The sequence below is a fragment of the Vanessa cardui genome, chromosome 2 (assembly GCF_905220365.1).
Source record: "Vanessa cardui chromosome 2, ilVanCard2.1, whole genome shotgun sequence".
Taxonomy (NCBI): domain Eukaryota; kingdom Metazoa; phylum Arthropoda; class Insecta; order Lepidoptera; family Nymphalidae; genus Vanessa; species Vanessa cardui.
In genome coordinates, this window is record NC_061124.1 from 2,799,902 (window position 1) to 2,826,802 (window position 26,901).

Here is a 26,901-nt window from a genome sequence, read left to right on the forward strand (position 1 = left end):
ACTAAATATACTACAGAATGTCTTCAACGTTCACAGCCTTTAGTTATCACGCAATACAAATCGTTATGTCTCTGCATTTTAAATCTGTAATGTCTTCGAAAATATGCATTATACACATATACACATACATTATACACTCGCTGAATAGGCCCATACCTATTTATATTAAATGCACCATCTATATAAAGAACTTTGCTATTGCTTATAATCATTTCGAAAATGAGTAATTATATTTCGTAAAAACTAACGTATAAAAGGTTAATACTGGTTATCCCTAAGAGTAAGACATTCACCATACTGAACTTTTTTGAAGATATTTTAAAGATATACTGTAGTACATTATTTTGAGGTTCAGCCAGTGTTTGCAATGTGAGCACACAAATTTTTCGACATCATATTAGAAATCTCTACAATTATCATATTTTTGGACCTACACTTGGTGGTAGGGCTTTGTGCAAGCCCGTCTGGGTAGGTACCACCCACTCATCAGTTATTCTACCGCCAAATAACAGTACTCAATATTGTTGTGTTCCGGTTTGAAGGGTGAGTGAGCCAGTGTAACTACAGGCACAAGGGACATAACATCTTAGTTCCCAAGGTTGGTGGCCCATTGACGATGTAAGGTAATATATCTTACAGTGTCATTGTCTATGGGTGATGGTGACCACTTTCCATCAGGTGGCCCATATGCTCGTCCGCCAAACTATAACATAAAAAAAAAAAATATATAAAAAAAATTATCTAGTATATTGTGCGTGTATTGTATACAACAACCTTCCTGTCGAATTAATTTTTCTATTAAAAAAACAATTAACAAAAAGAAAAACCGACTTCAAACCGAACACTGTTTTAATATAAATAAATATGCACTAAAAAGTAATAAAAATAATTACGTTTTCTACATATTTTTTAGAGTCCTCCTAGGTAAAATGAAATGAAAAATATTAGACTACCTAAAAGTCGATTTATGATTATATAATATAGTTATTATCATAATTTATTATTGCTATATTTGGAGCCGGTGTCAGCCAAGCTAGCTAGCTCGGTCCACCCAGTAAAAAGTTATGAGGTAACAAACATAAAAAAAATATACAGACGAATTGATAACCTCCTCCTTTTTGAAGTCGGTTGAAAAACAGTATGAAATCCGTTGCGTAATTTTAAAGAACACAGTAAACACAAGGACAAACAGCGGTAAGCGACATTGTTTTATAATATGTAATACTAATAATTATGATGATCATAATAAAAGGTATGTCATGTTTTCAGTCTTAAGTTTGTGTGGGTATATTGTCGTGTCGTATTTATATTTGTATGAGTGTATTTATCCCACCATAAGTTTTAAATTAGCGCACATATTTAAATGAATGGGGTAACATTAGAATCGCTGTCTATAAATAAATCCATTCATTCAAGCCAACATGTTCTTTGTTTATTGTTAATTGAAGTATAGCCGTCATAGCACGTTTCATACATTATATGGAATTCTATTGAATGTAAAGACCGGTTCGAAATATATATTCTATTTTGGAGTAAATGCAGGAATAATTTTCTCAAATCAAATTGAATATTAAGTATGTAATTATAACATCAAGATGATTCGCAAGGATCTTTTTTCATCGCTATAAAATAAATTGTCAACATCACATACAGTACATACATACTACTCTGATCCCAATGTAAGTAGCTAAAGCACTTTGATATGGAAAATCAGAAGTAACGACGGTACACAAACACCCAGACCCATGACAACATAGAAAGCTAATGAATTTTTGACATCGACTCGGCCGATAATCGAACCCGGGTCCTCGGAGTGGCGTGCCCCTGAAGACCGGTGTACACACTACTCTTACCACGGAAGTCGTCAAAATTTTTCTCTATATTTCTCTATCAAAGTTTCTCTATTCATTCATCGTATTCAACATATTTTTTAGAGTTCTCCTAAGTAAAATGAAATGAAATGAAAAATATTAGACTACTTAAAAGTGGATTTACGATTATATAATGTAGTTATAATTATTGCTATATTTGGAGTCGATGTCATCCAAGAAAACCCTATAGTATATCTATCAAAAAACAATACGAGAATATTTTAAGAAATATGTCTTTTACAAATTTCCTTTTATACGATAATATACTGGGTCAGTAAAGAGGCTCGTAACATTTCTATTTTTTGATTGTTGAGGCTTGTGCCCGTGGCTGACACCGGCTCCAAATATAGCAATAACTGTAACTACGTTATATAATCGTAAATCGACTTTTAAGTAGTCTAATATTTTTCATTTCATTTTACCTAGGTGAACTCAAAAAAGTATGTTGAATACGCAATTATTTTTATTACTTTTTAGTGAATATTTTTTTTTTGAAGTCGGTTTTTTGTTTTTTTTTTTTTTTTATTTGATGATATTGTTACATAAAAAATGTTTATAACTGAATAAGCTTTGTAGAGGAAGACCGCTCAACAGAAAGAAAGGCGATGTCTAAAACATGCCTGCCACAATGGCAAAAAATAGCTCAAACTTTTCAAAAACTTTGGAGGAGGCCTTGACTTGAGAGGGGTTCAGTGGCATGCTTAATTAGTAACCTACTTACTAAAATCTTAATTGTATTATCAAAACATGAAATAGGTTTAAATTTATTTTATTTATATCACATTGATATTTAATGTATTAATTAGCTGCGATAAAAGTCACATATTTCATAAGAACATAAGATTTTAATCTATATTAATATTTTAAATGTAAAAGTAACTCTGTTTGTCTCTCCGCCCCTCTTTTACGACAAACCCGCTGAACCGAATTTGATGAGATTTGGTATGAAGCTCGAATTAAACTCCAAGAAAGGACATTGGCTACTTTTTGCCGAACACATGACAAATTGACAAGCAACAGCCTAACCCAACCGCAAATAGCTACAAGTATACTATAAAAGAAGAAAGTATATCTTATAGGATATATCTTTTTTATAGTTGATAACTTTTAATTCATCTGTACTTTTACGTTTTGTGACATTAAGCAGATAATGTTTCATACGTTCTTTCATTCCTATACCTTCTTGGAAATAGAAACGTTCACTGTTGTTCACGAGATGGCCCTGTAGTTAGAACTTGCATCTTAACCGATGATTCCGGGTTAAAAACCAGGCAAGCGATACTGAATATTCATGTGCTTAATTTGTGTGTATAATTCATCAGAGGTGAAGGAAAACATCGTGAGAAAACCAGCATGTGTCTAATTTTATAGAAATTCTGCCACATGTGTATTCCACCAACCCGCATTGGTAGAACGTGGTGGAATATGTTAGAAACCTTTTCCCTAAGCGGAGAGGAGGCCTTAGCCCAGCAGTGGGAAATTTACAGGCTGCTGTTGCTGTTTTTTTCAAGGTCATAACATTATTTATTCGAATACTCTTTTAACATTTAAATCAATATCAAGCAGTATCCTGTTCAGGATATAGATCTAGAAAAACCGATAAGATACTCAGTAGCACTCTTCCAGCGATGCAATTAAAACGAAGTCCAATTCAACGCCAGTTAGTTAGCACTTGATATAATAAATGAAAGCTCTCAATTACTATTGACGGATTTATTTATTCAAACGCCCTAGATAAATGATCCGTCTTTGAAATTATAGAAGCGTTTCAAGAAGGATTTATAAATTAGTATTATTTATGATTAATGAAGATAATTAAAATTGTTTTTGTCATTACTTGACTGTGCAAGTTAGGTTAGGTACCACCCACTCGTCACGTCGAAAGACGGAGAGGGTACCGCTGGTTTTTTAGTGGGTAAACCCGGTGGACCTGGCGCACTCGGCGTTCAGGAATCCGGGGAGTACTACCCCCCCCCCTCACTTTCCATGACGAGAGGTAAGCGCGTGAAGCGTATTGTTATGTTCCTGTTAAAAAGATGGGTGAACCAGTACTATGGCTAAAAAGGTTTAGGTTAGGTATTAGGTTTTTAATATAAGATTGCAGTTGTGATCAGTTATTACGATGCGTCCATACTGCAGTATAACAACATTTTGTATATTGTCGCAATTATTTTGGCTTTGGTAATTACTAATTCACTATATATACTAATCGTATATTTACGACACCAAAATATATGTAAAGATAACTTACTTCTTTTTATTAATGTGAGGTATGCCTAACAAAAATATTATTATATGTTTTATAAAAACTTCCTAGGAATAAAAACTTCCTAGGAATTATGAATGTCATAAACGTAGTAAAAACACATACCAATAGTTAGTTCATGTAATGTTAGGAAATATTTAATATTTATTTTTTAGCAAAAGCATTACTGCATTTTACGTAATCAATACACAAAGTTAAAACTTCAACGGTGAAACAATTGTTATTTCTTTCCCCTTATTTCTAGAAACAGTTTCAAAGTATTAATTAAAATCTCAATCCAAGTTATGTCTCTTCTCCATTGAAGATACTTGCACAATTATTTCACGAAGTCTTGACTTGTACTGTAGCATTTTAATTTGACTTTTTTTCTTAATGTATTAATAAGAAATTTATCTGATGGTATAGTTTTGCGCCCGCTTTGGTAGGTACCATTTCTTGTTCTACACAACAGAATACAAATTTCATATAACATGTGACTTCTCAAAGTTGGTGCCCCATTGGTCTTGTATGGAATGGTTAATATTTCCCACGAATAATAAATAAATATTGGACAACATCACATACATTACTCTGATCCCAATGTGAGTAGCTGAAGCACTTGTGTTATGGAAAATCAGTACTAACGAAGGTACCATAAACTCCCAGACCCTAGACGACATAGAAAACTAAGCCGGGAATCGAACCCGGCACCTCAGAGTGGCCATACGATACCATATACCCATGAGAATCGGTGTACACACCACTCGACCACAGAAGTCTTTTAATATCTGAGCGTCAATGGGTGATCTTGATCTTTCACTATCAAGTAACCTTATTTATAAAAAAAATCAAATTGATTTATTACGTCATCAATAGTGGATACAATTCTAAATATAGTTTTGCTTAAATGTATATTTTTATAAATATAAATTTACCCAAAACTGGGTGGGTGGACTTTACTACCTTTCCGGTATAGACGTGAACAGAAATAGCCTTTGGTTTTGCCCAGCTGTGGGATACATAAGGGCTATAAATAATAATAATAAAATATAATTTATATTAAAGTAAGTAATACGTTTCTTAACGGCGATTCTTATTACAATAATGATTGATAAGATTTATATTTAAATCAATATTGACTCAAAAATGTTCAAGAGGTTCTTACATACGGAACCCGTGTCAGCTTCTCAGTGGTATCTATATATAAGGTATAAATCACTTAACAACGCTTCAATGAGCCCATGTTGTAAAATACATCTTGATATGACAGTCTAAGTTTCTTCTCCGCAGAATTTTTTAACTTTGCCGTGTCGTAAATTCAAATCGTTTATAAAATATACATTGGTAAAACTATAATAATATTGATAATGATTGTATGTGACTGTTATGATACACTGATTTATATGTTTTACTAGAAGCCCGTCGCGAGTTCGCACGGGTCCTAAGTAATGAAAAAAAAAATTTTTAACTTATTATATTTTTTATTGCTTTTTCCGACATGGTTAACAATTGTCATTCTATTTTAACTTATTTACATAAAAATCTTAATAAATTATATACCTTAACCTTCCTTATGAACCCCTCTATCTATTATTAAAAATCGCATGAAAATCCGTTTAGTAGTTTTGGATTTTATCGTGAATATACAGGCGCGGCAGGAGGACTTTGTTTTATAATATGTGTTTATAAAAAGAAGCATATTATAAATTGAAATGAAATCGTTGTCAGAGAATGAAATAAGTCGGAAATATGTATATTTATGTCTGTGTTTTTTATATGAAACATCAATCAAAATAAACATCATTTCGTTCGCCACAGATCGCGTAACTTAAAATGATGTTTGTATACGTATCACGCGTTGCCTCTCAATCGAAACCGATGTGTACTGTCCGCAAAAAAATATTGCTTATTAAAATTTTTAATGTATGGAATGTGCAGTTGTAAAAATTGTTGTTAAGATATAACTACCAACCCCAACTACAGAATATATTATATATTAAATGCACCGTGTATCTGACATACTTAATTGGATAAGGATTATTTCTGTTTTGTTTAAAATCGATTAACAAATAAGCCATTATTTCTTTTATAAAGTCAAAATGGTTGGGCTATCCCTAAGAGATGTATATATATATATACCAACTAGCACTTTTTGTAGACCTTTTTAATGCGTATAATACTGTTTTACATAATTTTGATCTAGCTCGTAAGGTTCAGCCAGCGTTTGCAATATAAGCGCAAAATGGGTTTATTTACATCAAATAAAAACCTCTACAATTATCAGTGTTGCTTTACTGCATTATGCATGTAATATACATATAAACCTTCGTCTTGAATTATTCTATATATTAATCATCACCATCTAAATAATCTACAAATAAATTTAAAGATCTGTACATACATGGGGACATTTTATACAATGTAGTAATTAATATTAAATAAAACCATCTCAAATTCAAATATAGAATCCGAGCAAAACAAACATGTTATACTTTCAAAAAACGATTAAGTAGTATTCCCTCCCCACCTCCTCCAGTCCGGCCAGTCCCCGTGGAGGCAGTAGACCAATACCCCCCAAAAATAACCACTATGGGCCTTCATAACAACCATATTTTAAAAAACAAAAATAAAATAGACAATTACTTTCATATAGCAAGCCTAAATGTTAGAACCATGCTTCAAAACGAAAGGATTACGGAACTTATAATTTCTCTTAAGGATATTAAATGGGATATTGTTGGGCTAAGCGAAGTAAGAAGAAAACCAGAATTAATAGAAGAATACGAAACATTTATCTTATACCACTCCTATATTGACAAAGGAAGGAACGGCGTGGGTTTTTTAATTAAAAAATCTTTGAAAAATAACATTCAAAGTTTGAAAACCTACTCAGAACGAGTGATAGCCCTCGAAATAAAATTAAATAAGGGCATTACTTGGGTCATCATTCAAGTATATGCCCCTACAGAGAGTTGCAGTGAAGAAGAACTAGATTCTTTTTATAATTCAATGGATGAAGCCATCAATTCAGCAAGCACAACAAATATAATTTTAATGGGCGATTTTAATGCCAAAATTGGGAAAAGACAACAGGGTGAAGAAGGAATCTTAGGAAACTACTCGTCAGGAAAAATAAATGATCGAGGCCAAAAGTTAGCAGAGTATGCACTGGAAAAAAACTTCAAAATAGTAAACAGCATGTTTAATAGAAAACCTCACAAAAAATGGACATGGCGATCACCAAATAGTCTTTTTTATAATGAAATAGATTACATTCTAACAAACAGGCCAAAACAAATGCAAAACTTTGATATAATAAGTAAATTAAACTTCGAAACAGACCATCGTATGATAAGATGTGTTTTAAATGTAAACATTAAAAATGACAGGAAATTTATTAAAACCAACAACCACCTTACAAATAAATTACAAATTTGTTCCAGTGAAACTGCTGAATATTGGCAAAAGCAATTAATAAAAGCCATAAGTGAATCATCATAAGTCCAACACCAATACAATAACTTTATGTTGAATGTAAAGAAATTGATGAAGGATTGCCAAAAACAGAAAAAATACCTACACATAAGATCAGCAGAACAACCTTTAATTTATTAAGAGAACGTAAAGAACTATACAGTTTGAAAAGAACGCAACTCATACGTACGAAAATCACACAAATAAGTAAGGAAATAAACAGAAGCCTTCGAAGAGATGACAAGTTATTTAGACAGCACATTTTCGAAACTTACATACAGAAAACAGGGGCAATCAAGAAAGCTTACAAAGACATAAGAAATAAATCAGAATGGACACCAAACTTAAAAGATGAAAATGGGAAACAAGTAACAAAAAGACCCGACATACTAAAAGTAGCGACAGATTTCTTTAGGGCCCTGTACACATCTAATGAATCAGTATCAACGACTCTAGAAACTAGTAATAACACTTCGACGTCATATCTTGGGGTGCTACAATCCGAGATTAGATATGCTATAGAGTCTCAGAAAAACAATAAAACACCAGGCGAAGATGGTATTACAAATGAACTTCTAAAATATTTGTGTGAACCTTTACAGCCCGTCCTGACAACACTTTGTGACAATATATTAAAGACTGAATCAACACCAGAACAGTGGTCTGATTCAATAACAATACTTCTGCACAAAAAGGGTGACCGTAACGATCTTAACAATTACCGACCTATCAGTCTGATGACTAACGTCTACAAGGTATTTTCCAAAGTGATACTAAATAGAATAACGAAAACATTAGATGAGAATCAACCTTGCGAACAAGCGGGATTTCGGAAAAACTACTCGACCATAGATCACATACAGGTAGTAACACAAGTAATAGAAAAGGCTAAGGAGTATAATAAAATCATTTTTATGTGTTTTGTGGACTACAAAAAAGCTTTCGATTCATTAAATCATAGCTCAATATGGCAAACTCTACAGCAACAATGAGTCGATAAGAAATATATAACGATTTTACAACAAATATATAGAAGAAGCTACGCCAAGATTAGACTAGAATGTGATGGTGAGAAGTTCCCCATTCAAAAAGGCGTTCGGCAGGGCGACCCAGTATCTCCAAAAATATTTACAGCAGTTCTAGAAAATATTTTTAGGAAACTAAACTGGGAAAATAAAGGATTGAAGGTCAACGGTGAATATCTAAGCCACCTCCGTTTCGCTGACGATGTAGTTATTTTCGCAGAATATTCAACAGACCTGGCGACAATGCTAAATGACTTATCAGAAGAGAGTAAAAAAATAGGCCTATTTATCAACATCACAAAAACTAAAATATTAACGAACAGTGAAGAAAACATCTCAATAACTATTGAAGATCATAACGTAGAATATGTAAAACAATATATTTATTTAGGTCAAATGGTCTCTTTCGAAAATCAAACCATAAATGACATAAATGGAAGAATTGCTATAGCGTGGAAGAGATTCTGGGGTCTAAAAGAAATTATGAAAAACAATTCTATTCACATCAATATCAAGAAAAAACTTTTCGATATAGCAATATTACCTTGTTTAACCTACGGTTGTCAGAGCTGGTCATTGAGGAAAAAGGAAGAGAATAAACTGGCGGTATGTCAACGTAAAATGGAAAGGAGTATGTTAGGAATAAAACTATTACATAAAATAACAAATCAGGCTATCAGAAAGAAGACACAAGTTACAGATGTTGTAGAAAGAGTAAAAACTCTAAAATGGAACTGGGCAGGACACATTTGTCGGATGCCAAACGACAGATGGACTAAGAAAATTATTGAATGGATCCCAAGGGAAAATAAAAGGTCACGTGGACGTCAAAGGAAAAGGTGGGCAGACATTTTCATACAAAGGGTAGGACCGGACTGGATGGCAAAAGCTCGTGACAGGAAGTACTGGAAGGAGATGGGGGAGGCCTACGCCAAAGAGGCGACTACTACTTAAATCAAATAACAAAGTAACTTGTAGAGTAATATACACGAAATTAAAATTTAAAGAAAACAGTGATAAAATATTATATCATATATGTATATAAATTGTTGATAAAAGGAAACACGAACTCTTTTTCTAATTTCTTAAACTTAGAGTCTTAAAATTAATTTTGGAATTAATCAAATGTGAAAAAAAAAGAAAAAAAAAATTATTTGTTACTTAGTATAATAAATCATTTAATTATAAGTATTAAGGTATTAAAATAAATTTATATTGATTCATATCATAATTATATATATCAATTAAAATATTACTAGATCAAAAATTATAAACATGCTAATTTTATGTTGGATTTTTGCTTAGTATTAATTTGTTTATTTGGTTAAAAAAAAAAAAAACATTTTGTAAATTTGTCCAAAAAAAAGTATATTAGGTAATATTAGTTGTAAATATAGTAGTAAGTACTTAGACAATTTATTATTTCTATTTTCGATTAAATTAATTGTCATACGCGTATCAATGAAATAATCATGAAATTGTATAATGCAAATAAGTTTTTTGTAAAAAATGATTACGACAATGATTAGTAAATATTTATATTTCCAAAATATGTAAATAATTATTTATTTATTTTTAATTATTTATCTATTGAATTATATGAATTTTAAATTAAGCAAAAATGTAAATGTTAAGTTTTAAATTAAATACCACAAATTAAATTATTAATAAATGAAAGTATTGTAACTGCAAAAAGGAGTAGTAGAATAAATGGCTTATTTATTTATTTATTTATTTATTTATTACAGACAACAGATTGATATTGTTTATGTAGTAATTATTTTTAATTCATTTTATAAATTATATAAATATATTGAACTATTATGATATTATATTATATAATCCAACGTTTGCTGCTGACTGTACTTGTCTCGAAACCGCGACAGAGGCCCGCTGATTGCTGAGTCGGAAAAATCGCACCTGCCTGTGCAGTCGAGCGCATGGTCTTTGAAGAACAAAGACAGATATATAACTTTACATACCGCGCTGAAACGAGATAGATATTACAACTGAAAATATTTCTAGTATACTTGTGTACAAATTGCTTTTCTTTAATATTTTATTTTTGATTCGGAAATCTTTTCTGATTCCGTTAGGACTTTGCTATAACCTGCAATTATGGGGAAATACGATTTGCTTGTCATAATTATATGGAAAATACCAAATTCAAAATATTATGTATTGAATATGTATTGAATTAATCAAAATCAAAATTAACTTTATTCAAGTGGGCTTTTACAAGCACTTTTGAATCGTCAATTAACAATAAGTGAAGTTACCACCGGCAATAAACTCAGTAGTTAGTCTTTTTCAACATTTAAAAAATACAAAGTCAGGTTAGTTAATACAATTATTTAAATTAATATATCCTGCCTGGAAGTCAACAGGTAATTTTGCACGCTTTTTTATCATCTACAAAATCTTGTATCGAAATAATACGCCTTTTTACCAATTTTTTTTTTATAAACGATGTTGTTATTGGATACCCGACCCATGTTGTCAAACTGGAGGCATGCGCGAGGTACTGTATAGTATTCTGACATTGTGCCGTGACTTTATTATTATGTCATATTGCTGTTGTCATATAATTCTTAAATAAAATTCTAAGTTACTCCCTATTATATCAGCTATCAGCCAGTGAAAGTTCAGTCAGAATCAGTACAGCCGTTCCGGAACCAATCAAAGATGAAGAGACAAAATTGTAAAAAATATTTATGATAATTTTGATCAATATACCGTGTACATACAATGTACTTATTAAAAAAAACGGTTATTTCAATATTACAAACAGACTTCAATTTGTTTGTATGTATATGTATAGATAACAAAATAAACCCACTGTTTTATGAACGTAAATAATGAACAAAATATGTCTCGATTGTAACTCGTTTTCTGTTGTATTTGCTGCACAAATTCCCGGTGAGTCTTCAAATTAATGCTATTTGGATTTGTAACATTGATTTGTTTAGTCTGGGATATATCGGTACATGATTTTGGAATAGAGCTAAGTCATAATTATTATTAATAGTCTAGTCAAATTATATACGAAAATCAGTTCGAAACATGCAAATGAATCAACATTTTTTTTAAATATTTTTTTATAATAAAAATAAAAATGTCTTTTATTTCTCACCAAGTAAATATACATTACATATTTAACAATTTACTAAATTACTCTTATATTTACATGTACTAATAACATAACAGTAGTATTAACTTTTTATTACAGATAAACAACATATAATTCAACAATTTAAAGAAGTGAAGTAAATTAATCTTTCTATTATTAAATTAGGTTATTATTATAATAAATTTTAAATTATAATGTTTTTTCCTGGTATTTTCATTATTATTATTATTATTTTTTGGCAAAAACCCCTTTAGGTGAAGGTGATGAAGGGCTATAGCAAGTCTTAATTAAAAATAGCCGACCTTGATTTCCTATGTGCATTCGCCGCCATCTTGAAAATTTATTTGATTTAGATTATTTTAAATAAGATATAAAATTATGATAAGTAGTTATTATTATTTGTTTGTTGTTTAGCACAAAAACTACAACGGTGCTTGACCATGTCTTGTGTAAATCAAGATAATTGGAAATATTACGTGAACGTATGATGTATTTTTTTTATTTGAACAGTGTTGATGATTAAATGGTGCCCCAACGGAGCTAGTAAATTATTATTATATGTGAAAAAAGCTGGAAATAAATTTTCTTCTTCAGTAGAGATATACTTTTCGATAGATCAACTCAATACTATTTTAATCGGCCCATCCTAGGTTTGAAATCAAAACCTCAGGCTCTGTGGTATTATATAAAACAACAACACGATAAATAAGTATACTACAGATTTGTTCTTGTTTGTTTATTATATACTTATAATAACTCTCCTTGCGTTATATACAAAAACCTTTCTCTCTATCTATTAAAAGAAAATCGCATCAAAATCCGTTACGTAATTTGAAAGACGTAAGCATAGAGGACAAACAGCGGTAAGCGACTTTGTTTTATACTATAAATATAAATAAATATATCAATATAAATATGAGACAACATCACATAAATTACTCTGATCCCAATGTAAGTAGCTGAAGCACTTGTGTTGTGGAAATCAGAAATAACAACGGTACCACAAACACCCAGACCCAAGACAACATAGAAAACTAATGGTAATCTACATCGACTCGACCGGGAATCGAACCCGGGACCTCAGAGTGGCGTACCCATGAAAACCGGTGTACACACCACTCGACCACGGAGGTCGTCACTATGTAATGATATTACTATACATGGTCACTGACCATTGATCGATCTAGTGACCATGTAAAAATTAAGACTTGTATTTGAAATGCTTTATCAGGATGCGAAATGTCCTTGAAAGTTATCAGACGTTAGTTATTGTAAGACTGCTTGTACTGAGCTTAAATCCTTAGTGAGGGCGGGACACAATGGGCCTGTTGAAGGTATTCGCGACGACTTAACGCTTAACACACGAATACTATGATCTTGACTACAATATGAGTATTCAAATTAGAAACATGATGTTGTAAACTATATTATAAGGAGAATTTGTGAGACTTTCCGAAGGTCATGCGTCAAGGTGTCAGATGATTTTTAAATTCATAGACCGGGAGATGATAATGACAAAATATTTGGTCATTTGTACCAGCATGGCGGTTCTTCTGGGGTCTAATTACGTAAAGGCAAAAAGGAAAATGATGGTCACAGCGCTCGCACCGGCGGCCCAATCGCGTGGGCTTTAATCGAACGCGTCGGTAAAATAAGAGAAGAAGACGAAGGTGCGACCACTATGACCATCATTTTCTTTTTCGTCTGCTCTTTCTAGGCATGTTTATTGTTTAAGTTTGTTTCATTATCGTAATGATAGCATCATCAAATTGAAATTTGTAAATTGGATTCAATTTTATATAATAACAACTCTAACTGCACCAGACCTTGATGAATCTCCACTGAAGGTGGAATAAATTATCAACAATGCACGTAATTACTCAATGGACTTTGTCCAGATTCATAATTACAAACTTGCTTCTAATGATGATGATAAAATAAGCCACTGGGTTCTTTTTTTCAACCGGGTCTTACTTCGGTAAGTATCGAAGACGGTTCCGGATCGTATGTGTATGGAATCCTTGTTTTTCGTTGCTTATGTTTCCGTAGAGCACCGTTACACAGCAAGAACCATTGTCACCTTTCTTAAAGATACTAAAAGTACAAGATCTATTATTGCTCAAGTATACGCTCAGAAAATAACAATTTTTTCCTCAGTTTCATCGTCCCCATTGGTCATCATTCCAACACAAACTTAATGATTTTTAAGACTTTAGCTATCTCGCACAGCCACTCTGTGAAACCAGCTTTCGCCGGCGGTTTTACCGCACCGATACGACAAGAAAAGAGCGTCCTTAAAGGTCGGCAACGCACCTGCAAGCCCCCCAGTGTTGCAGATGTCCATGAGAGGTGGAAATCACTTTCCATCAGGGGAGCTGTCTGCTCGTTTGCCCCCTATAACAGAAAAAAAGGCAATCAAATAAGTACTTTTTAGTTCGGAGTTTGATTATGAGAATGTATGTAACTTTATTACGTAGCAATTAAAGCGACGAGCCAGTTAATAATATTTTACGTGTTATCCATTATAGAAAGATAACAAACAACCGAATTTAATTAAGTGCATGAACACAATCCCTCGCATTATCTACTACAAATATGGAAGTTAGTTTGTTTGACCCGCTTTCATATATCAACACATCGATCGATCGATATTAAACGTAAAAATTGAGGATGCTTCCTGATCTTAGAGGAGATGTTTGAAACTATATACATGTATATACACTTACTTGGTGGTAGGGCTTTATGCTAGCCCGTCTGGGTAGGTACCACCCACTCATCAGTTATTCTTCCGCCAAATAACAGTACACAGTATTGTTGTGTTCCGGTTTGAAGGTTGAGTGAGCCAGTGTGACTATAGGCACAAGTGACATAACATCTCAGTTCTCAAGGTTGGTGGTGTGGTCACATTGACGATGTAAGGAAAGTTAATATGTCTTACAGCGTCATTGTCAATGGGTAATGGTGCCCACTTACCATCAGGTGGCCTGTATGCTCGTCCGCCAACTTATGTATACCATAAAAAATTTTTTTTAGATCAGATATGCATGCGGGGAAAATTGATTACTATTTGTAAAAAAGCCACTTGAATTACACACACGTGTATAGTCGATTAATATATACGCACGACTGAACACACAAATGTATGTTTATTTAATTCCCGGTTATAAATTTGCTTAGCGTTTGTGATTTATAAACTCATGAAATTTATAACATTTGTTTGTCATAGTACCAAAGACAAATGTTAGGGGATAATGAATATTACATCACGAATTAGGTACCTGGATCAGCATTTCATTCATTGCATGTAACGTTCGTGTATTAGATAAAAGAAATATTGCATGTAAGGTTCGTGTATAGATAAAAGAAATTATGATGTCCGTAAAAGTAAAGTTTCTAAACTTTTAATTACATTTTCCTTATCGGTTTATGAACTGATTTTACGGCTAAGTTTACTTTTTAATAACTTCTTAAGAACAGTAGTGAATAGGGTTTCAGATTTATTCGTTTATGATGTACTAGCGACCCATACAATACTGATATTAAATGTACTGAAGAATGAACTTTGTGTCATTAGACAATACAAACTTCTACAGATACAAAATACTTTGATATATCTTGTAGGATTAGGAACTTCTAAAATTATCAATATTTCTTTACTATATTGTCCATGTATTTTATATAAAATATTCCTCTTTAATCAATCTATCTATTAGAAAAACGCATCAAAATCCGTTGCGTAATTTTAAAGATCTAAGCATACCTAGGGACAAATAGCGGTAAGCGACTTTATTTTATACTATGACGCCTCCCGTCTCCGGACGTATACAATCAACGTGATGGTCGGGACGAATCGTGGACACCTGTGACTACCATTATGTAAATTAAAGTATAGAATATATTTATTTTGTAACGAGTTTTGACCCACGGATTCGCTCACGTTCTATGGGTTGGTTGTTAGTTATTACTCGAATAATCTTTACATAGTATAAAACAAAGTCACTTTTTCTGTCCCCATGTCCCTTTGTACGCTTAAATTTAAAACTACGCAACGGATTTTGATGCGGTTTTTTTAATAGATAGTGTGATTCAAGGGGAAGGTTTGTGTATATAATACATGGACGATATAGTAAAGAAACACTGATAATTTTAGAAGTTCGCAATGTGATGTTGTAAATTAACAAATTCTGTAATATATTTAGTATCAGTATTGTACCTCTACGAAGCCGCTGCAGGTTGCTTGTTTCTTTATAAATAATGTATAAGCTATATCAATGTAAATTTTTATTACACTTTATTTTTGTTATTTTAACACTTTGTTATTCTTATCTATAAGCTATACTGCAAAGTTTCATTAAAACCCGTTTTTTTTATGATACAATTAGGCGGACAAGCAAAAAGGATACCGGATGGCAAGTGGTCACCACCACTCATGGTAAGAAATATTAACCATTATTTAAATTGTGATAATGCCACCAATCTTAGGAACTAAGATAGATGGGTTGTCCCTTGTGCCTGTAGTTACACTGGCTCACTTAACCTATAAACCGATACAACAATACTGGGTACTGTTGTTTGGCGGTAGTATATCTGATAATTGGGAGGCACTTACCTAGACAGGCTTTCACAAAGCCCTACCACCATTCAGCTGTTCGTGCATGAAAAAGTAACAAACATACACACAAATTTTCGCCTTTATCATATTAGTAGGGGGTTCGAATCAAATACAAGGAATCATAATTGAGAGAGTTAAGTGTTTTGCTACTAAAGGACAGTTCAACAATGTAGTGAAATAAACACTAAACCTTGGTTTGAACTTTATTCATACAGTTATTCATACATAATAGTGGAATAATAATGGGCCTTTACTACAAAACGCTTTTCATATACGAAACGTGGTTTGATGACTTCGTAACTATTTTATAAGATACATTCTTAAACGTATGTTTGTTTTTATGACTCTGTTTATAGAGGTTTATACCATGTTATAAATAAATTTTTCAAGCCATATTTATAAATAAAGCATGTACTGTAACTTGTTTACAAAACGTAAATATTTGAACTGTTATGTATAAAATCATTTTTCATACACGGATAAACTAAATAAAAATAAATAAATGAAATAATTGATATCTGTATAGAATACAAAAGTATGTCGTATCATATAAGTATAGTATTGTATGCGAAGACTAGTGCCCAAGATGAGTAGATCCTGTACATCAAATCACCTTCAATCCTCAATCGATACAATACTGTTTAAATATTAAAATTAATAAATGTCTATGGATTAAATAAATGAAGTAAAAATGTTCCATATAACTTAGAATTATGAATGAATGAATCATTCTTTATTGCACACCGCAAACAAAAAACAAAAAAAAAAAGAAAGTAACATAAAATTAATAAAACACATAAAAATAATTAAAAAAAAAAAAGAAGTACATTAAAAGTGTTGTACAACGGGCGGACTTATGGCTTGTTAGCCATCTCTTCCAGACACCCATATGAAAGCATTCGATATAAATCCGAAACTTTTATAAATGAAAAAAAAAACAAATTTCTTTTTTAAAAGGGACTATTTGGCATTAAAAGTTCGCCCGAATTTCGGGTTGGTTCTCTAATAGCACGGCGATCCAATACTATCTGGGACCGGATGTCCGGGGAAACATGCGCAAAACCCATCGTTTTTCATGTTTTCCTTCTTCGAAACTGTATATGAGTATATATTAAAATGAAATCCTTTGAAGTTGGCCCTGCTTGGATTCGCTTTCCATCCTGGACGTAGCTAGACTAACACTAGACCATTTAGATATGCAAATCGACCACATGATGGTAAGTAGTCGGTGGTCGCCATTGTCAATCGCCAATCGTGAAGGAGCCATACATAATAGAAACTATGTAGTGCACGTAGTTACACTACCTCACTCACCCCAGAAACCAGAACATAACAATACAATACTAAAATTTTGTGGTGTTGCTGTTTGTTGGTAAAATATTCGCTACCAGTATTTAAGAAATGATAATAATATAATTTATTCAAGTAGGCTTTTACACACACTTTTGAATAATTATTTAACAACTATATTACCACCGGTGGTAGCTTCACTACTGAGTTTCACTCGGAAAGAAGTCCGGCAGAAACTCAGTAGTTAAGCTTTTTCAATATTTAAAAATACAGTTATGTTTGTTAAACATAATTATATATGTATGTAAGACAGTTAGTAGAACGGTACTAGGTTATTCGTACTTCGGAAAAACTGACCATTTTTTTCATCAGTGTCAGGGCGAGATGAAATTGGTAATGCAATTAAACACGTCGTCAAACTTGGTAGACAAATTAATTAAGAAGTAGGTAGAGATGACGTTCAAGAACTGCTGTATTTACACAATCAGGAGCTTACAATATGAGCTCATAAGAATGCGTAAACAAGAGACATAACCTTAATTATTTGGGTCCAGTGCCAATGTCAGCTGGAAACTTGTCCGGAGCCCTCAGATTTTTTTTATTTTTTTTTATGGTATAGGTTGGTGGACGAGCATATGGGCCACCTGATGGTAAGTGGTCACCATCACCCATAAACAATTAAGCTGTAAGAAATATTAACTATTATGGTAGAATAACTGATGAGTGAGTGGTACCTAGTTAGACGGGCTTGCACAAAGTCCTACCACCAAGCAATCAATCAGTTTTTTTAGCTTAATTTTGGAAAGCATAGATTTCCAACAAAGAACACATTTCTGTCACAAAACAAGAAATATTAGCATGCTGCGATATATTACGAGAGAAAAAAATTCATTGACTCGTAAGGCGACTTTTTAGCTTTTACTAAATTCAATATTTATAATAGCTTCGAATTGTATTTATACAGTTTATAATAATATAATTTCATAGTATCTAAAATTAGCTACACATTTATTTCCCAAATTATACGTACATTGTATGTCTTTATTATATTATGCAAAATTGTGCCTCGACTTACGGGGATCGCGCTCGGTTCCTACCTGTCGCGTAAGTTCGGGGTGTTACTGTATGTTACAATAACAATAATTATTTTCTAATCTTTTTTTGTTGTAAATCCTTTTCGATCTACTTCATAGTGTAAACGGGCGTGAGAGCGAGCGAGACTCCGGCTTGAAAATTGAGCCTCCTCGGTCTACGAGTGACGTCGATCCGTAGCGCGTCCTTCGAGGTCTCACTTCGACTTCGGCCGTAGACGATCGGATATATCAATGGTACTTATAGCAAACGCATAATTATCCTTCAGGTTTCGTACCCTTCTTCGTTTATCTCTGTGAAGAAAATACAAAGATACTGTGTTCGATTCTAAATAATTTCATGATTGATTATGAGTGCATACTAATGTTACTATATTTTTTCTATAGTTCCACTTAACAAATGATTTACGTTCATCAATACATTAATCCATCAACTAAATATTTTTTGTAATCAGTTAGAAAATACATCTCTTATTCTTTTTTTATTCTTATTTAACTTTTATTTTTATTTTCAGATAATAAAACTTTAGGTTGGACCGATTCGATTCGAAGTCGATTAACAAAATTAACGTTCGATTCTAGTTGATATAAATATATAATACGCAATATAAAGTAATTATTAATAAATATTCTAAATAACAATATTGTATATCTAATACCTGTTCACTTCCAAGCAGGATATATTAATTTAAATCATTGTATTTAACTAAAAATACTATGTATTTTTTAAATATTAATAAAGAGTAACAACTGAGTTTCTTGCCGGTTCTTCTCGGTAGAATCTACTTTCCGAACCGGTGGTAGCTACACTTTATTGTAAAATGACGACTTAAAAGTGCTTGTAAAAGCCTCCTTGAATAAAGTTTATTTTAATTTGATTTTGTTTGTTATTACTAGCTTACACTATTGAGTACCAAAACTGATTTTAAACAATATTATGTAAAACCAATTTTCCGTTTATATTTAAATAAAATCCTATATACATAAATCCAAATAAAATATTCTTATGTCGCAGTAAAAGTGGTTTGATCTATCTGTAGTGTAATAGCGTTAAAATTCAATTTCGTTATGAGGACGTAGATTGAAAATCGATCAAACGATTGATAGATATCTAGTATGAAATAAATCTCAAACGGTAAATATATTCATGTCTGCCATAACTTATTCACAATCCTTAACAAAACCGACCTGAGCTTAACTAACTACACAAAAGAAAACTACAGTACTTTCTCTTGTTGCTACGTCAAAGAAGAAAAACACATTCGTATTTATAATATCGAAAAGGGTTGTCGCCAAATGAAATAAAATAATACTAGTAGGTCTCTCGGGAAACTTCGCGTTTAATCAAAACATTTTTACGAATTTCGAAACCTATGATGGTTTTGTTTTGATTTAATTGCATTGTCCAGTCGCTTATCTACATTTGGCGCCAAAATGATAAAAACTTTTTAAAATGAATTTTTTAATGTTAAATAGTATACATTATTTCAGTTAGAATATAGTTTCGATCTAAAATTAATTATTTGTTAAATCGTAACGATTAAGTTAATTGCAATCAAGAATGTTCTTTTATATTCTGCACATCTGCAGTTAGAGCTCTTTAAACTGAAACCATAATCGATTTTTTATGTGCAACGAGCCCATAATCACTATGAAAATCGACTTACAATATTAATACATAATATTAAATTCAAATCTATCGAAAATCACGAGACGAATTATTTCCAGACGAAACAGAAATAGACATTGTAATAATACAAATAATATTTTAATTAACTGAACACCCACACAGACGTCTTTTCGAAATGACGATACAAAAAGTTATACCTATAAAGTGTAGTACACATAATTATTTATACTTGTTGCACATAGACAAGTTTGAAGCGAACCTTCTTCAGTCACAATTCGGCCGTCGCGGTGGATGCACGTGTCCCCACGATACGCGATAAAAATAAATAAAAATATAAACGGTAATCTGTATTGATTACAGATTAAATAAAAGTTTTTGAAGTGTTATTTTTTTTCGAGTGTAAACTATTTTAAGCATGTGTCTCAACGTGGAATAATAATGTTGGGCTAGTGTCAGTGTGGTGGACCAGGAAAAGTTATTATTACAAAAAAACTTTCAATATCAAGGTACGTAATAGCAGACGCTTATCATATTTATTACGGTGGTGGCTTTTCGACAGATATGAGATTAAATGTTTTATTAATGGACGGAAAGTGGTCAGTTTTATGTGATTTATACAGCTTAAACAATAAGTAGATAATGATTTATTATAAATCTTTTTTAGGCGTTCATATATTTATGAAAAAAATAGGTGCATTTTTAAATGTGTTCGATTTTTGAAATATTTTTAGTATGTATATGTAATAGTTAGTATACTGCCAGCTATATAATTAAGGTTACTATATCTTTTGTCTTAAAAAAAAAAAAAAACAAATTAAACATGAATAAGTATTTAATGTACACTATTTAGCTAAAGTTTATAATATAGTTTTACGTTTTAGTTGATAAATAATAAGGAAGAAAATTTCCAATATTTTTAATATGGATGTATTAAAAATATACTTTGCGAATACGAAATATCTTAGAAACGCAAAGTCAGAGATCGAAATTAAATCTGTAACACCCTTATCCCGGGGTGACTAACAAAGAAATTCAATCGTCAATGGACTTTTTTATCATTGAATGTTTGACGTTTATGTATAATGATTTTCGTTTAAATCATATACTGTAGGAAGCCTTATATATATATAAGATTCAACCAAGAAGATTTTCATAAACATATTTAATTTATCACAGACTAGTGACCCGCCCCGGTGCCACTCGGGTGCAAGGTGCAATTTAAGGTGAAAAAAATTGAAGACATCACTTTAAAACTTCTAAAATTATCAGTGTTTCTCTAATTTATTGTGCATGTATACATAAACCTTCCTTTGAAATCAATGTTTCTATTAAAAAATCGCATCATAATCCGTTGCGCAATTTTAAAGATCTAAGTATACATAAGGACAGACAGCGGTAAGCGACTTTGTTTTATAGTATGTAATGATGATACACGATTTAGCAAAAGGAAAACCTCAATGCAGAGAAGGACTCGCCAAAGAAATTTATATAGAAAATCTTATATGTACCAAAATTAGGGAATTTCAAGGTTTAAGGAATGAAATATGATGAAACTAAAGTAAGTTGTTTGATTAATTTTTAATGCTACGTCTTTGGTATCGTATTTATCATCTATCCTAGAAAACTTTTGTACTTGGTGGTGCTTCGTTTCAAACTAAAATAGATTATAATATTGTTTTCTCCATAATGTAGATAATATCTCATAGTTCTAAAAGTTTTTAATGGCGGTAGGGTTTTGTACAAGCCCGTTAGGGAACCATCTAATCATCAGATACCGCCAAATTACGGTACCTTATTGTTTTAGAGTAAATCAGTGTAACTGGAGGTTCAAGGGGTATAAGATTTTAGTTTCCAATGTTAGTGATTAATATTTCTTATAGTGCCAAAGTCTAACATAAATAGAGTATCTATTTCTAATCTAACCAGTTATTGGTGTTATATAAAGAATGGTTAATATTTCTTATAGTGCCAAAGTCTATGGGGAATGGTGACTTACCCGCAGGTGGCCCATTTGCCTTCCTATTACAAAAAAAGGGAAATAAACGTGCACAGTTCGTAACCGAACATAGCTTATATAGATATATATTAAAATATATTACATATTTGATATCAAAACAAAATCACTAAGAATTTTAAATGCATAACTAAAAATATTATTCTCGAAAATTATCTTTTAAATATTGCAACAAGTTTGTAACTTTATTTTTTATTTTGAAGACCAAACTCGATGAATACAGTGAATTAATTACAAGAGGACTCTGATGTTTCGGTTATTCAGATAACTAAGACATACCAATGTGATGTTTTCGTGTCATAACATTACTATAATCTATAAGCTTCGCCCACGCAAAATTTATAAAACTTTACCTGTAATAGTATACAGACCGTCAGCCTCTATTTCATCCCCTCATAGGTTGAATTTTAAGTAGCCTGGGTCCACGGTAATGAAAGTATGTTCATACCAAATTTCATGACAATTCTCAAATTATCAGCTGGTGAGTTTAGTGCTAGGTGTAAACCCTCACTAAACTTTATCCTGTAGATACGCTGGCACACACTTCAGACCGGAACACAACGATAACAAATATTGATGATTAGCTATGGAATATTAGATAAATCGTTATTAATTGTTACGCTGGAGGTGAAGCTCTAAAACAGTAAAACGATACGAATTTAACATTCGCCTGTTTCTGATTTACTTTACGTTTCAAAACCAAAGAGATATTATTAACACGAACTAATTACTTCTGTTACTTGAATATATTGTCGGTAACTCTTTTGTAGAGTCTTACTCAAAGTAAAAAGTCAATTAAAGTAAAGTAACAGCCTGCAAATTTCCCACTGCTGGGTTAAGGCCTCCTCTCCTATTGAGAAGAGGGTTTGGAACATATTCCACCACGCTGTTCCAATGCGGGTTGGTGGAATGCACGTGTGGCAGAATTTTGATGAAATTAGACACATTCAGGTTTACTCACGATGTTTTCCTTAACCGCCGAGCACGAGATGAATTATAAACACAAATTAAGCACATATAGTATATGAATATACAATTCAAGAAAGCGTTCAAAAAACTTCTGTCGGCAAATTTAAAAATGGAACGCTTGTGTCCCAATCGTGTGTACATGATTAATAGCACACTTTAGACTAAAACCTCCTGTTTATTTAAATAATCACGAATAGAGAAAAAACAAAACCGTTTAGGTTTTTTTGCCGGTTTGTTATTTACTGAATCGGTGCCAGTTTTTATTTGATGTGCAAGTATGTATTAAGTAAAGGATTTGATCGATTTGTCTGCTATATATGTATGCGGCTTTTTTCTATGCTTAAGAAATGAGTTGTATTTTTGGATTCAAAATATTATTATACTTATTCGAATTGGTCATAGCAATCATTTTTAAGGTATAGTCAAGAGCAGATATGATTATTATGGAGCACACGTTTGTGTGCAAACACACATTCATTTTTTCTTCATTATCCTAATTTCGAAAGGGCGTGATGCAACCGGAAAGATTTCAGTGAAGTCCCTATAGTTTTGCTAGCTCTTTAGCTCTGCCATTGATAATTTCCTAACCGAAAAATCTCATATTTCTTCATTTATCTGATAGTCAAAATCATACAAGATTTACCGATTTTACGTGTTATTTTTGCGCAGTTTATATTCGAATCAATCGTTGAAATTTTCTTATTTGTTTTATGAAAGCAAGCATCGTTCCATGAATTATATTAGTTAGAAATTACAACTCTTACCTCAGTTCAATTCAACATTATAAATAAATTTAAATGAACTTATAAGTAAGTACATAAATAGATTCATTCATGAAATATTAGTTATATATCCGGAAATATATATTTTTTTCACCGTTCTGTAAATTAACTGAATAGGGGAAACGAGTTTAGTCCTAAAAGTAGAAACATATTATACTTAAAAAGTATTAACACGACGCCAATCGCTTACGTCATTTTTCTCCTAATATGAAGCTCTTAAATGTCCTTGATATTGTAAGACATTCTTAATAATTATCTTATAGAAGGCAACTTACAGCAACTTTAATATTTTGGGTACATTTTCTCGCTACTTTTAGTGTCTTGTCATCGAGCGAAATTAATGTGACCACTTAATTTTGCTTAAGCATTATAATTTTCCAGCCTAATGAAGTTTATTTGTAAGTTATGGAGTCCATTATTTATGTTGCATTCATTATAACTCACGACGTCGACACAATGAGAATTGATATTTCCTTTACGCGCTAGTGCCTTTAGAGAACGTACTTAGTTTTTTTATGTTGCGTTTGCAATAAGAACATAAACTCATATACGAAAGTCGATATAGAATGGCTTGAACGCGTTGCGTTGAGTCGCATTTGGAGTTGACGACACAAATGTGTTGATTTTTTTGACACATGCAAGTTACCATGTGAATTATAAAAATAAATTAAGCACATGAAATTTAAAAATCAAATCACAATTTGCAGCCTGTGGATCGTATCGGATTAGCTATTAATAACATTAAAAGAATATAGAGTTAGCTGTTAGAACTTCTATACAAATAAAACTAAAATGATATTGATGACTTCCGTGGTCGAGTAGCGTGTACACCGGTTTTCATGGGTACGCCACTCTGAGGTCCTGGGTTCGATTCCCGGCCGAGTTGATGTAGAAAATTCATTAGTTTTCTATGTTGTCTTGGGTCTGAGTGTATGTGGTACCGTCGTTACTTATGATTTTCCATAACACAAGTGCTTTAGCTACTTACATTGTAATGTATGTGATGTTGTCCAATATTTATATTTATTTATTATTTGTTCAATCTGATTCAACATCGAAGATAAGCAGAAAGTTAGAAATGTTTGTACTGCGTTTAGAATTTTTTTATCTATACTTATATTATAAATGTGAAAGTAACTCTATCTATCTGTCGATATTTCACGACCAAACCAATGAACCAAAATAAAATTTCGTGTAAAGCAAACTTGAAACTCCAAGAAAGGTTATAGGCTACTTTTTGCCTAACATATGATAACGAACTCTCTAAGACGCGAGCGAAGCCGCGAGCGACAATTTGTATCTATATGGTCCTAATATTGTATATTTGAATTTTATTTTATTTACAGCAAAGGATAAAATGTTATAGGAATTGTAAGATTTCAACGCCATCTTGAGCTATCAATTGGACCCCTTCCAAATAGTTGGATCGAAGATGTATACCAGTTCCCATTAGGTAGGCAGCTGCTATATGTGCTATCCTTTTTAGCGTTATAATAAAATAACCTTTTTTTTATGATATTGGTTGTGATTTATTTTGTTACACTGTCCCAATAATCTTTAAAACTCGGTGGTAGGGCTTTGTGCAGCTATCAGATATTCTATCGTCAATCATTTTTTCAGTAGTGAGCCAGTGTAACTACAGGCAAAAGGGTGTCCCCTTATTTCCAAGGTCAGGGGTGCATTGGCGATATGAAATGGTTAATATTTGTTACAGCGCCATTGTCGATTGTTGTGATGACACCACCATCAGGTCAGGTCGTCCATCTACCTATATCGCAACTCTATTATAGCATCGCAAAAATATCCATTACTGAATAACAAATATAAACCAAATTCTTAAAATTGCTTGTTTTGCTACTATTCTACACCTTAGTTGTTAACATATAGTATTAGGAACATTATGAAATAATATGCTTACTCAAGCGTACAGTTGATCAAGAGGAGCTTAGTATTGGGAAATAATGTTTGTTTTACGGTACATTTGGCCGATAATTTGATACAGGGTTATTTCATCACGCTCAAAGAGTATCGAATTAGATCGCTGACATATAAGATGCTTCGTTTAGTCACTAATTTGTACCCAGCAAGCTGAATAGGTTGTACGAATTATCTACTAACAAAAATGTAAATCAATTTTTTATTCGAATTGTTATGTTACAGGACTGAATTAAATAAAAAAAGTAAAGTAACAGCCTGTAAATTTCCCACTGCTGGGCTTATGGCCTCTCCTCCCAGTAGGGGGAGGGCTTGGAACCTATTCACGCTGTTCCAATGCGGGTGGGTGGAATGCATATGTGGCAGAATTTTAATGAAATTAGACACATGCAGGTTTCCTCACGTTTTCTTTCACCGCCGAGCACGAGATTAGTTATGAACACATATTAAGCACATATATATTGTGGTGCTAGTCTGGGTCTGAAGCCGAAATCATCGGTTAAGACGCACGCGTTCTAACCACTGAGCCCGAGATGGCCCAATTGAATATCAAAATCAAAATAAAATTTATTCGATTAGGCTTTTACGAGCACTTTTGAATCGTCATTTAACAATTAAGCGAAACTACCACCGTTTCGAAAAGTAAATTCTACCGAGAAGAACCGACAAGAAACTTAGTAGTTAAAGTAAAATGATTGATGATGAATTTTACTAAATGCATATGTAATTTTTTTTACAATTTTAATCTATCTGTCATGTCAGTCTGTTTGTTCCGGCTAATCTCTCGAACAGCGGGACCCATTTTTATGGTGAATTTACTGGCAGATAGCTGA

At 32.3% G+C, this 26,901-nt stretch overlaps 1 protein-coding gene across 1 annotated transcript in view; it reads left to right on the forward strand.

Moving 5' to 3' along the window:
- Nucleotides 1-20,656: 20,656 nt before the first annotated feature.
- LOC124540233 (arrestin homolog) overlaps nt 20,657-26,901 on the forward strand; it is a 166,633-nt gene continuing 160,388 nt past the window's right edge. Inside the window, exon 1 of the mRNA XM_047117701.1 lies at nt 20,657-20,874. The gene's annotated coding sequence lies outside the window, so the exon portion shown is untranslated. The remainder of the gene's footprint in view (nt 20,875-26,901) is intronic.